General features: G+C 39.4%; 1 protein-coding gene and 1 pseudogene across 7 annotated transcripts in view; both read left to right on the forward strand.

Moving 5' to 3' along the window:
* The window catches only part of fray (oxidative stress responsive kinase frayed), a 522,696-nt gene that overhangs the window by 88,084 nt on the left and 419,612 nt on the right, over positions 1-15,000 (forward strand). The gene's annotated exons all lie outside the window — the stretch shown is intronic.
* On the forward strand, positions 12,278-12,398 carry LOC143030111 (U2 spliceosomal RNA; annotated as a pseudogene).

Raw genomic sequence — 15,000 nt, forward strand, 5'->3', positions numbered from 1 at the left:
GAATGGAATATATAGGAAATGGAATGGGTGGGAGTGGTTTTTATGCCTTTTTCTTTTTGGCTACCCCCAGTGTAGGGGGAAAAAGCCTTTGGAATATGTATGTATGTATGTATGTATTTATGTATGATACTGAGATTTTTCATTTTGGGAGCCAACGTTTCTAGCCACTAGTAACTACCACATGCCCGAACACACAGGGCAGAAGTGGCGACCTCAGTCATAGCTAAGCGCCTCATTGTGTCAGTTCTTCAGTTTATGCTGAGGTTTCTATTATGTTAAAGTGAAAGATGTTGAGCCAATTGGCTCATTACCTCTGTGTGTGTGTTTGTGTGTGTGTGTGTGTGTGTGTGTGTGTGTGTGTGTGTGTGTGTGTGTGTGTGTGTGTGTGTGTGTTTGTTTTGTGTGTGTGTGTGTTTGTGTGTGTGTGTGTGTTTGTGTGTGTGTGTGTGTGTGTGTGTGTGTGTGTGTGTGTGTGTGTGTGTGTGTGTGTGTGTGTGTGTGTATGTGTGTGTGTGTGTGTGTGTGTGTGTGTGTGTGTGTGTGTGTGTGTTTCTGTGTGTGTGTGTGTGTGTGTGTGTGTGTGTGTGTGTGTGTGTGTGTGTGTGTGTGTGTGTGTATGTGTGTGTGTGTGTGTGTGTGTGTGTGTGTGTGTGTGTGTGTGTGTGTGTGTGTGTGTGTGTGTATTTATTTACCTTTTTCTATTATACGGGAAGGGGAGCTATGCTCGTGGTAACCCGTCTTTGTATCTCGCAACATCTAGTTTGTTCTTAAATTCTTGTATGGTGATTGCACACACTATCATTTCGTCCAATTTGTTCCAGACATCCACCACTCCGTGTGGATTTTTTTTTTTCAGATCTCTCCCATAACTATCCTTTTTGAGTTCCTTTTCATGTCCCCTTGTTCTTCTTCTATCCCACTTTAAAAGACTTCTCTGTCAAGGGCTTTCATACCTTTCATGATTCTATAAATGGCCAATAGATCGCCTCTTTCTCTTCTTTTTTCCAGGGTTGGTAGTTCCAGTTTAGACAATATTTACTCGTATGTCAATTTTGAAAGTGTTGGTGCCATCTTTGTCGTTGCTCTTTGGATTCTTTCTATTTTCCTTATATTCTTTTTTGTACTGGGTGTCTATAGTGTCGCAGCGTACTCCAATCTTGGTCTTATCAGTGTGACTAGTATTTTCTTTACCATACCTCATCCAAGTAATTAAAAGACATGTCTTTGGTGTTAATTACTCCTAGGTCCTTTTCGGAACCAACTTTCTTTACTTCCTTTGCATCGATTTTATGTTGTTCTGATATATTGTCCCGTGTGTGTGTGTGTGTGTGTGTGTGTGTGTGTGTGTGTGTGTGTGTGTGTGTGTGTGTGTGTGTGTGTGTGTGTGTGTGTGTGTGTGTGTGTGTGTGTGTGTGTGTGTGTGTGTGTGTGTGTGTGTGTGCGCGTGTGTGTGTGTACGCGTGTGTGTGTGTGTGCGCGTGTGTGTGTGTTTTTATATATATACTGTATGTATGGGAGTCTGTCTGTCTGTCTGTGTTGTACTGTATGCATGTTTGTATTTTATATAAGTCTCTCTGACTTGGTTATATGTGCTGTCTATCTTATGTATGTGTCTCTTTGTCTGCCTCTCTGTCTGAAACCGTGGTCTTCTGTCCAACATTTACTAGACTCGGGTCAGGTGATGTAGGTTGTCGATCCTGTAACCTGCAACCTGCTGCCTTCGAGGTCAGATTTATTGACCCTTTCTCCTCTTAAAGACTTTCAGTCGATTTTAGGGCTGTGATTCATAACTTTAGGCTAAAGAACCAATAGATTCTCGTCTACAGACGATAGATGATGTATCTTAACACAGGAGCCGAAAGATTGATGCCTTGTTATTGTTGTTGTGGTGGTGATTGTATTTATGTGAAGCAGCCATTTTGTCTTTTCTTTCTATGTCACTCCTGACACGGTTCTTTATGTTTGTCTTGTGTCCTTTGTGGGATTTTGTCTTTGAACTTTTAATTATTTTTCTTTTCTTTTTTATATCAGTACTTCGACAGTTATTTAGATGTGTCTTGTGAAGACATTTCCTGTGTCCTTTGTAGGATTTCTGTATCTCTTTGCTCTGTCTTGAACCTTTATATGATCAGTAAACTTGTGTAATAATTCAGATGGATTTCGAATGAAAAGGCAAGACTTGCACTGTCATTCCTGGAATAGATGTCATCAAAAATGATGGCACGAAAATTTATATTTGCATTTTATCTTTATTACATATTTGAGGATTTTCAGAGTTATATATCTATATATGTATACGAGTCTTCATCTACTGTATTTACTTCAAACACACCGAGACAATGAAAATTGTAATTTTGATCATGTAATCTCCAAATCTTGTTATGTATTAGCCTATGTTCAAATGTTTGCCTATTAAGGATCCTTTATATATTATATATATCATATTCGTATTTGGCTGTAAAGAGAACTTGTGTATTTGTATCGTTAGTTGTAATTGAGAACTTGTGTTTAGTACCATCCGTGGCAAATACACTTATATAACATGTATGTAAAGTTTCGACGTCGGGGAATTGTTAGGATAAGTTCCAGAACATTCCTTTAAGAACATCCTGCATGGTTCAATCGGCAACGTCATTACTTTGTGGTAGCCAGTCACACAGCCAATGGTTCGAGTCACAGCGGCAGGGCTAGTTAATTTATAATATATATGAACATATCTAAAATAACGACAGTGGACCAGGATGTAGATGGGTCATATGAGGAGACAGAAACTTGTCGACATTGCTCGTGTGTACGTGTGTTTGTGTGCATTCTGTTTCCTTCTATATTACGGGCAGACAACATGACAACGACGACGGCGACGACGACGATCTCCATGTTAGTATGCATGACACAGAATTCTCATGATTATGAAACGATGTCTGACAACTGTCATTTCTCTGTCTTGAACAATTGCGTTACATAGGGCTTCTCTTGGATACTTCAGTCTTATAAGATGTGTAAGTTCACTTCTCTTAAGCGACCCCGCACCCCCTCAGATAAATAAAATCACTTGGCGTTGGTAAGAAGCGTTCTAGTTAGTTAACTTATTATTTCTAAACCTTTCTTTACCCTGTCACGTACTAAACCTAGCGTTAGGTAATCCAGTACTCTATTACATGATGTTACAAGTTCTACAATACAAGAATAAAATAAGTCTTATGAAATACAAACTGATAAAAATCTAGGTGTATGTATGTATGTATGTATGTATGTATGTATGTATGTTTGTATGTGTTTGTGTATGTACAAGTGTATGTGTGTGTGTATTAGGGCGTGTCATAGGATGTCGAAAAAAATTGAGTTTGAAATATTGACCCATGGAATAAATTATGTAGCTTTATGTACAGAATCATGATGATATCTTTAAATTTGAAAACTTCATTTTTTGCTAGGCAAATTTTAACTTGAAATACTACGAAAATTCAATATTCCCAGCCTTTACTAACACCACTAAATAGCTAATTTAGAGTAAAGTAAATGCATCAGATTTATTTCATAGGATGAAATTGGATTAATAATAGTGAGACAAATTATCGTGATACAACTGATACATCTAATATTCCTTTAGAAAACAAAATCACCAAATACAATAACCGGTTTTACTACTGCGATCCTATGTTGCTGTACACCAGAGAAAACATGTCTTTCTTGCTTCTGTTTCTACTCATCACCTCCCTGCTGACCACCTGAGTTCAGATGTAGCTTTCCCTCCTCTCCTGGCTGTACACGTGACTGCTGACCTCGCTAACTTGCTGCACACAACGCTCTGTAATATGGGTGTATGAGGGCCAGGCATGGGTTTGTACAGGAAACTTCTGACTTGAATAATAGTGAGTCTGAAAGTAAGAGGAGACTCACTACCAGCCTGGATGTTATCCAGATCTACGAGATCAGTGAGGGTCTTGGCATCTAGACTGATTTCAGGAATCTTCCTGACCCTGAAGGAATCGTCACCAACTGATTCGTCATGCCCAGATTCTCTCAGAAGTCACATATCCAAGATCTTTTTGACTGACAGTCTTCTCTCCTCCTCATCCTTACTGCAGAGCATTGTCTGCAGAACTGCCTCGGGATGAGCATACCAGGAAGATCTCTTCACAGTCTGCTCCGCAATCTGAACAACCTTCCTTGACTGACTCCTCAGGAATTCAAGCTGGAAGAGAACATGTCTTGGACCTTCAGAGAACGATGACTTGACCTTGGTGTTGAACCAGTTTGGCAAGTAGACACCCACGATGAACTGGACAATAAGCCTCAGGTTGTGAAGCTGGTTCCCCTTCAGTTTATGATGAGCGACCCAAATTCTGCAGAACCTGAGAGCCGTTGTGAGCCACCTAGAATGTGAGACTGGACCTATCTGCAGGTAAGCAAGTCTATCAGGCATGACCCCAGTCCTGATGGCACTGCCAATCATGTAACCATAGTACTGGTCAGTACTCAGGTCGTCAATCACAGTCTGTGCAAGCTCAACGAGTGGAGGGCCAACTGTGATTCTTTCAAACCTCGGATTTATTTCTAACTCAGTGGCAGAGTCCAGCATCTTGCCAAGAGGACCAGACCATCTGTTGTTTGAATCTTGCCATCCAGCTCTAGGATTAGATATCTAAGTGGCAACTCGTTGGTGTGGAAGTCACAAACAATTCAGACCAGCTTCCTCCCAACCTTCTGCTCTATCCACGGCATGACTCCCTCCCCCTTGCCACCCTGTGTTTGTGTTGTCCCCTCCAATGACCTTCAGGATCTGGTCAATGTTCCTCTCTTTGAGGCAGTTCACAATGTTATCTGCCACTATCTTAGGTGGTTTCTTGATGTCATCTTTCTCTGGAGTGAAATGCCACAAATATTTCCCTCCTGGCTCACTGCAGCAGGTGTAGTGTTCCTCCTTCACCATAGCAGGGAACAACTTGGCAGAATCTCCAACTTTCATGAACACTTTAGTGTCATCCCTTCTCCCATCAAAAAACAAATAATTAATTCCATTTTCTCTTATCCTCTTATCAAACTCCTCTTCTAGATTACTGACAAGTTTCTCCTGAGCTCTCCTTTGTTATAGTCTATTACCAGGTGAACGTCATTAGGTGTTATCAAACCACCGTCAATCCAGGCAGCTGTTGCTATCTCTGCAGTTTCTCTGAGACCAGTGTGGTGTCGCATGCTGGCCAGAGCTATGTTCGAGATATCTTTCCTATTTCGAATCTTATGCCTGGGGCGTTTGGAATCATTATTTTCTGGGTTAGGGACAAAGTCATCGTTCTCCTGGTCAGCATTCGAATCAGCCATGGGGAAGTCATTAAACTTTGAGTCAGGTTAACTCCAATCATCGGTCGTCTTTCTCTCAGCTTGGGCCTTCCCAAGTCTCTTTTCCTCGGCAAATATTCTCCTCTTCTATCTCTCTGTGGCAGCCTCCTGTCTCTTGGACATCGGAATATCCTGGCTAGAAATTATGAGAGCTCCTATACCTATATAAGATTGACAAATGCCAGTTTGATTACAGGAATCTTCAATTCACGCTTGCAAGTACAGGAGGTGTGGGCCTCGGATTTATTGTCACGATCAGATCCAAACTCAGGACAGAGAACTATTGAGCACTTGCTCCAGTTGCTTGGCAAAGCTTTCCTTAAGTGCAAGCTTTCCTCTCCCAAGAGAGATATCACTTGCCTTTTCCCAATTGGTTAGCAGTCTCTCACTAACCTTATTTGGACTTGTTATGACATGAGGCTTGAACTGAGCGTTACCCAGAGTGTTCTGTGCCAAAAACATTTGGTCATATCACTGGAAATGTCTTTATTTGTGTAAATTCTTTGGTTCTTTTCGCTGGTTTGCCTGATTAAAACACCGTATCTCAAAACATCCCTCAATGTAGGCAACTCCGATTTTAGGAGCTCTCTCCCAGTCCCAAGGTAGTGACTGAGATGGCTGGATTTCTGATTCCTCGTCTTGACAGCAGCAGTCATCGTGATAATTATCACCTTATGAATACTTCAGAATCTGAAACAGAAAGACTGTTAGTTGCTTGTTAAAGAATAAACTCAAAAACCAATGTTCACTGCTTAATTGTAATGCAGCTTAATGTTAGATTTTTGAAAAATTTCACGCTAAAATTATCTAGCAAAAGGTTAAAGAATATTGAAAAAAAAAATTCTTCTGTTTATATACTAAAAATCTACAAAAAAGAAAAGTGATAGGCTACTTGTTTTAGCTGACCTCCCCTCCTATGACACACCCTAATATATATATATATATATATATATATATATATATATGTATGTATGTATATATATATACATATATATTAATATATATATACATATATATGTATATATATATGTATATTCATATGTATATATATATATATATATGTATGTATACATATATATATAAATATACAACATATATATATACATATGTATATATATATATATATATGTATATATACATATATATGTATATTCATATGTATATATATGTATATTCATATGTATATATATATATATATATATATGTATGTATATGTATATGTATATATATATATACATATATATACTATATATATATATATATATATATATATATATATATATATATCCAAACCCTGACCAATGCGTCCATAATCACGAAGTCAAGACGCTAGCAACCGGGCTACGTATGATGGTTCAAAAGGACTGTACAAGTCTCCGACCACGCTTCACGTAACATCAGATGATCTAGTCTCATTTTTATCCAATCCCCGTATTAGGCGAGCCCTCCGACAAGTTGTGTATGAAGACAGATTGAAAGTTTTTAGAAGCTTTGCCAAGGGATTCGAACCCTGACCCGTGCGTCCATAATCACGAGGTCAAGACGCTAGCAACCGAGCTACGTGTGATGGTTCAAAAGGATTATGGACGCACGGGTCAGGGTTCGAATTCCTTTGGCAGAGCTTCTAAAAACGTTCAATCTATCTTTAACATACACAAGTTGTCGGAAGGCTCGCCTAATACGGGGATTGGATGAAAATGAGACTAGATCTTATGATGTTCCGTGAAGCGTGGTCGGGGACTTGTACAGTCCTTTTGAACCACCACACATGTATATATATATATATATATATATATATGTATATGTATATATATATATATATAAATATATATATATATATATGTATATATATATGTATAAATATATATAATATATATACATATGCATATGTATATGTATATACATAAGTATTGTATATATGTATATGTAGATGTATATGTACATATATATGTACATGTACATGTATATGGATATATATATATATATATATATATATATACATACATACATATACTAAAGGCTTTTTCCCCCCTTACACGGGGGTAGCCAAAAAGAAAAAGACAGAAATCACTCCCACCCATTTCATTTCCTATATATTCCACTCCCCTCCACCCTCCTCCCTCCCCCTTATCTTGGCACCTCATGAATGACGGGTCATCGCTGCATCTTGTCCACTGCCCTGGGTCAGAAGCAGTATCGCAAGACACAGCACATCCACAGCAAAGCCGCTTCATTAAATCGGCGACCCCCCTCTGTCCTCCTCGTGCAGAAAAGAAGATTGGGAGAAATCCCTTCGGACTGCGTCAATCTATTTCTCACACATACTCCCTCATCCCCCATCCCCCATCCCACACCCACTCCTCATGCATCACATCATCCATACACAACCCTTCTCCATCCACCCCTATTTTCTGTCCTCTCCCGTCCTTCCTCAACAGACATTCCCCTCTTTTGTAAAGTCCCTTTCACACCCCATCCATCCATCTCATCCTAGACGACCCCTCATAATCATTCCTTCCACCTTTGCCTTCCTCACTTCTTTTACTAATCATTATTTACTCATGCTTTCCATGTGTCCAAACTATCCCAATACTCGTTCATTAACCCTATCTCCCAACTCCTTTTCCACCCCCACTCTCCTCCTCACTTCCTCATTTCTCACTCTACCCAGCCTAGTAAGCCCTTTCATACTTCTCAGACATTTCATCTCAAACACATTCAAACTTCTTCTCTCTTCCTCTCTTATACCCCATGTTTCTGTCCCGTACATTGCTGTCGGCACAATCACTCCTTCATATAACCTCCTCTTAGCATCCATTCCCAAGTGTCTATTTCTCATTACACTTTTTAATCCACCAAGGCATTTACTCGCTTCTCTCAATCTACATTCTACCTCCACCCCCACTCCTCCCTTTCCTGCCACATTCGCAACCAAATATCTAAAACTATCCACTTCCTCCAGTTGCTCTTTCTCCTTAAAGGCTTACTTTCAGCCTGCTGTAACTCTTCCCTTGTGCATCTCATCAACTTTCTTTTACCCACATTTATCTTCAGCTTCCTTCTTTCGCACACCTTCCCAGACTCTGTCACTACCTTCCTCAATATCTCCTCTGATCCTACTACAAGCGCAGTCTCGTCAGCAAACAACAGCTGTCTTATCTCCCACTTTTCTCTATTTTCTTTAACCATCTCCAATCCCTGACCCACCACCCTTGCATTCGCCTCTCGCACCACCCCATCCATGTATAAATTGAACAGCCAGGGCGACATAACACATCCCTGACGAAGTCCCACCTTTACCTCAAACCATTCACTCTCTCCATTTCTAATCCTAACACAAGCTCTACTACTCTCGTAAAAACTCTTGAGTGCACTTAACAGCTTTCTTCCTATCCCTTTATATCTGCAATACCTCCCACAGTGCCTTCCCGTCTACCCTGTTGTAAGCCTTTTTCCAAATCCATAAAAGCCCAAAAAACATCCTTACCTTTTCCTATAGCTTTCTCACATATCTGTCTTACCACAAAAATCTTATCTACACAACCCCTACCTGTCCTAAAACCACACTGTTCCTCACCAATTACTCCCTCTGTTCCTCTCCTAATCCTCTCAATCAAGACCCTCCCATAAGCCTTCCCAACTACACTCAACAAGCTGATCCCTCTGAAACTACTACATTCATACTTGTCCCCCTTTCCATTGTAAAGTGGAATGATACAGGCACTCCTCCAGTCTTCTGGCACTCTACCCTCTCTTAAACAAACATTAAATAACCTCACCAGCCAGTCCACCATCACTGTACCTCCTTTCTTCAGACATTCTGCATGGCATCCATCCAACCAAGGTGCCTTACCTGCTTTCATCATCTTAACAGCTGCTTTCACTTCATCCTTCCCTATTTCTCCTCCATTTTCCTCACTCATCACTCTCATTTTCTTAGCGCTTCCCACTGCAACTACCTTTCCCTCCCTATCCTCCTTCACATTTAGCAACTCCCTAAAATATTCTGCCCACCTTCCTCTCACTGCCTTCTCTTCCATTATCATCTCTCCATCTGCACCTTTTACCTTTTCTTCTCTACTTGATTCGCCTCCTCTTCCTCTTTTAACTTCCTTCCAAAACATCTTTTTATTACTTTCAAAATTTTCTGTCATACTCTTTCTCCATTTCACATCTGCTCTCCTCTTTGCTTCCTTTATCTTATGCTTAACTTCCTTTCTCTTTACTTTGTACCTCTCATACGATTCCCTCGTCCTAATTTGTAGCCAATCTATGAATGCCTGTTTCTTCTCTTCTACACCCTTCTTTGCTTCCTCATCCCACCACTCACTACCCTTCTTTCTATTTCCTCCCGCCCTCCTTGTTCCACACACCATCTTTGCACACCTTATGACTCCCTCCTTGAGCCATCCCCATTCCTCCTCCACTCCTAGTTCTACTCTATCCTTTACCCTCTCCCACCCCTCTCTCAACTTCTTATACTCATTCTCCTTTTTTTCCCCGTTTAAGAAGTTCACTCTAAGTACTTCTGCCCTTTTCCTCTTTCGCCACCTATTCTCCATTCTTAATTTACCTTCCACCAGAAAATGATCTGATATTCCCCCACTCTCTCCCCTTAGAACATGTACATCCTTAACTCTTTCTACCATACTCCTGGTCACCACTATATAGTCCATTAACGCTCTATCTGCCACCCTTCCATCCACCACCCTCTCCTATGTGTATCTATATATATATATATATATACCTCTATATATACAGCTATATATATTATATATATACATCTATATATATATACATATATACATGTATATGTATATGTATATATATATGTATATATATATATATGTATATATACATGTATATATATATATATATATATATAGACATATATATATATCTATATACATATATGTGTGTGTGTGTGTGTGTGTGTGTGTATGTGTATGTGTGTGTGCATATATATACACATACACACACACACACATACACACGTACACACCACATACACACACACACACGTACATTCACACACACATACACACGTACACACCACATATACACACACACACGTGCATTCACACACACATACACACGTACACACACACACACACATACACACACACACACACACACACACACACACACACACACACACACACACACACAGACACACACACACACAGGCACACACACACACACACAAACACACACACACGTACACACACACACAAACACACACACACACAAACACACACACACACACAAACACACACACACACACACACACACACACACACACACACACACACACACACACACACACACACACACACCCATACACATGTACACACACACACACACGTACACACACACACACACACATACACTTTTCACACTTTTGTATGAACGTGGATCTTTTAATAAGAAACTTTTGTTGATGTTTTACTAATGAGAAACCCCTTTTAATCAAGAGAAGTTCTCTCTAGAAAAGAATATTTAATTGAAGTGACAGCATTCTGCTTAAAAACACATTCGTGGTTGAAATTGGTTCGTTCTTGAGTCTCAGACGAATCTTGGGTTCGTTCGCACTGTTCGAATCTATATCGGCTCGCTTTGGATTTTGGCTCTTATTTTAATTTTTGTCTTGTTTTCTTTTATTTCATTCTATTCTATGTTACTTTATTTTATGTAATTCTGTTTTGTTATATATTTTTGTTTTGTTTTGTACTTATTCAATCTTATTTTGTTTTAATCTTTTTGATTATATTCTATTTAATTTCCTTTTAACCTATCGTATTTTTTCTTCTTTATTTATCGCTCATTTGATGAGAACTTGCTGCAGCTCCTTGGATGCGTGTGTCTGCCCCCAAGGGCCTTGCTGCCCTCCTCCACACTATTGGCTCAATTTCATTCCTCTATGTCGACATACCCAATCACCCCTGAAAGTGCTTCGTTGCCTTAACCCCCTCCCCCCTTTTTGGGTTAACAATGGGGCTGCTGAATAAAGGGGTTATCATACTAGGCTATCTTTCCTCCCACATCCTACCTCCAACCTCCTTTTGAATGACTAGAATATGACTTCACTTACATAAATCTAAATTTCTCTAAGAACATTTCCTCAGGATTTCTATCATTCGTATAGATTTACAATCATTGTCACTCAGCTTTGCTATATATGACGGAAGATGATTTGATATTTGGAGATTTGAAAAATAGAATATTGTTACCGAAGTCGTTTTAACTCAAACGAATTCTCAACTGCCGGCCATGATGAAGCCCGTGGAAGCCCAATGTGATAGCCTCTGAAGCCGGAATTCTTCAGGATGTCTGGAAAAAACTGGTTCAGGAAAATAGAAGATTATTTGTCAGAAAACTAAAACATGTTATTGAAACAAATTTGTAAGACAATATATTTGATATTGATATTTGATTATAATTTAACGAAATATATCTAAATAAACAACTATGACAAGGGAAAGATAAGTGTATAGACGATAAGACATAATTTTCTATCAAATACTTTACAGTAACTGTATTATAAAGGATTTGAATTGGAGTACAAAATCGTTGAGTGAAATGAGGAAATGTTTTAACGACATATTATTTGAAAATTTTGTAAATTGTTTTTATTCGCAAGTAAAAAGGTGGATACTGCATAATGAAATAATTTTCACGATAGTCATTGAGTTAATCCCACTGAAGAAGCCTGTGTTTGCGCATAAATTGACGTTATGACGTCATGTGCGTGTCTGAATACGAGGTACCACGGATTTCAAATGAGCTTTATATGATACATTTATCTTCAAACAATTGTATAACAACAACTACAGATTTTCATTTATGTAACAAACTAATATCTTAAGTCACACACACACACACACACACACACACACACACACACACACACACACACACACACACACACACACACACACACGCTTCTCGGCCTTTTGGCTAAGATCAAAGTGTAGTATCTGTTCTTATCAGCTTAATATCTGATACGGTCCCCATGTGGGGCCTACGATATTAATCTGATTTTTAAAAGAACAGCTTTCCTCACAGAGTAATAAACAGTTGGAACAAGTTAGATGAGAAAGTGGTGTGTGCAAAAACAATACATGAATTTAAAAATAGTTTAGATAAAATGAGATATGAAGACGGGATCCCACGAGCATAGCTCCCCTTCCCGTAAAATACAACTAGGTACAACTAGGTAAATACACACACACACACACACACACAGACAGACACACACACACACACACACACACACACACACACACACACACACACACACACACACACACACACACACACACACACACACACACACACACACACACACACACACACACACACACACACACACACACACACACACACACACACATTTCTCACTATTGCATACGTGAAAACACACATGAATTGACCAAAAATACACAAAAGTCTACGGGGGAAAGACTAACACTTACAGTTCCATTATAAGAACGGCTACAGAATAATGTTGCACAATAATCCACATTTAACAATATCATTGATAGTGTTGGGATTGTATTGACGGTACCATACAGGGTGGTGTTTTAGTAACAAGTCATATTCATAGAACCCAGACAGGTTTTGCCTAATCTGAATGGTTTTAATTTGGACAACATATGAAACATCCCCTCCAACTTGCAAAGGTTTACAAAGATCGTCTATAACAATTTTTTATATGTGACCCACATCGAAGTTTATATTCCATTGTTTTCCAAACTTAGCCGTCTTCAACTGACCTCGATATGTGGTTCTTCATTGTGGTGTTGCACCATCAGATATGGTGATAAGATTGTGAGAAAATAACTACAAAATGGGCTTTCTATATCCTTGGTGAGACACACCCCAGACCACAAAAAATAAATAAATAAATAAGTAAAATAAAATAAAATAAAATAAAATAGATCCACACTCCAAGAGATCCACTGAAAATTGTTTGACGCCACGGGGCAGTAATGGCCATTGTAGTTATAATGAGGAAAATTGATCCAGCGTGTGGGGAAATGGAAAGAGTTAGTACTACTTGTTGTCTACTTATGAAATAGACACCATATTATCTAGAAAAGGTGCTAGAAAGGAAGGCTTGATCTATGGACTTTTATGGAAAGCCTGGCCGAGTAGCAGTCACCTGGGACGATGTGAATGTGATCTATCTCATGCAAAAGAGACCCATGACGATGATAACAGTAGTGTATAAGGAAACTTGTACGTTCCAGGGCTACTCCTAAAGCCGCTGAATAACACATATCAGGACATATACATAATGAATCTTGACGGTGAAAGCTCATTTGTGTATGAGTGACAGACGTATGCATACGGGGTGAGAGTAGAAACGGCATATGTGTACGAGTATATATGTGAATGTGTATGTATACAGGTATATATATATATATATATATATATATATATATATATATATATATATATATATATATATATATATATATATATATATATATATATATATATATATATATATATATACGTTTAATGTTATATGTAGGTTGTGTCAGTGTAAGGTGATATTTGGGTTTGTTGGTATTTACATTTTTAGGTGCATAGAGTGATTTGATAAGCAATATGGGTGTATGTATGTATACTTACTTGCAAGCCAGGTGTAGTAAGTGACGGTGTTTAAGGCTGACCTTTGTGTCCACACTGATATCCACATTGAGTGGGCATGAAGAAAGAATGCCAGTCTCACAGATGCAATTCTTATCTATGTCAGTGAATAGCACCTATCATTTTGAGTATTTTGAACCCCATAAATAAGTGCCGCAAATTGATTGTAACGTCAGTACCGATGTTTAAATATCTAGTGTGTGTGTGTGTGTGTGTTTTTAGGGCTGCGATGGAGAATAGCACGACGTATACATCCTCTCTCCTGTGTTTCCTACGTCAACATATATATATATATATATATATATATATATGCACACATACATACATATACCAAGGCTTTTTCCCCCTTACAAGGGAGGTAGCCAAAAAAGGAAAAGACATAAAATCATTCCCACCCATTCCATCCCTGAGTACACTCCACACCCCTCCACCCTCCCTCATATCTGAGCACCTCCTGGATGACGGGCCATCCCTGCACCTTGTCCACTGCCCTGGGTCAGAAGCAGTGTCGCAAGACACAGCACATCCACAGCAAGGCCGCTTCATTAAATCAACAACCCCCCTCTCCGTCCCCCCAAGCATAAAAGGAGAAGACGGGGAGAAATCCCTTCGGGCTGCGTCAAATTTTGCTCACACACACTACCTCACCCCACCATCCCCCCACCCATTCCACCTCATGCATCACATCATCCATATACAACCATTCTCCATTCACCCCTGTCTTCTGTCCTCTCCCGTCCTTCCTCAACAGACATTCCCCTCTTCCCCAAAGCCCCCTTCACCCCATCCATCCACCTCATCCTAGGACGTCCCCTCATGTTCACTCCCTCCACATCTGCCTTCCATACCTCTTTTACTAGTCTTTCTTCACTCATTCTTTCCATGTGTCCAAACCATCCTAATACTCTTTCATCAACCCTATATCCCAACTCCCTTTCCACCCCTGTTCTCCTCCTCACCTCCTCATTTCTCACTCTATCTAGCCTAGTAACCCCAATCATA

This window comes from Oratosquilla oratoria, chromosome 11 (assembly GCF_046742065.1).
Source record: "Oratosquilla oratoria isolate Oo_2021 chromosome 11, ASM4674206v1, whole genome shotgun sequence".
In the NCBI taxonomy this organism is placed as follows: Eukaryota; Metazoa; Arthropoda; class Malacostraca; order Stomatopoda; family Squillidae; genus Oratosquilla; species Oratosquilla oratoria.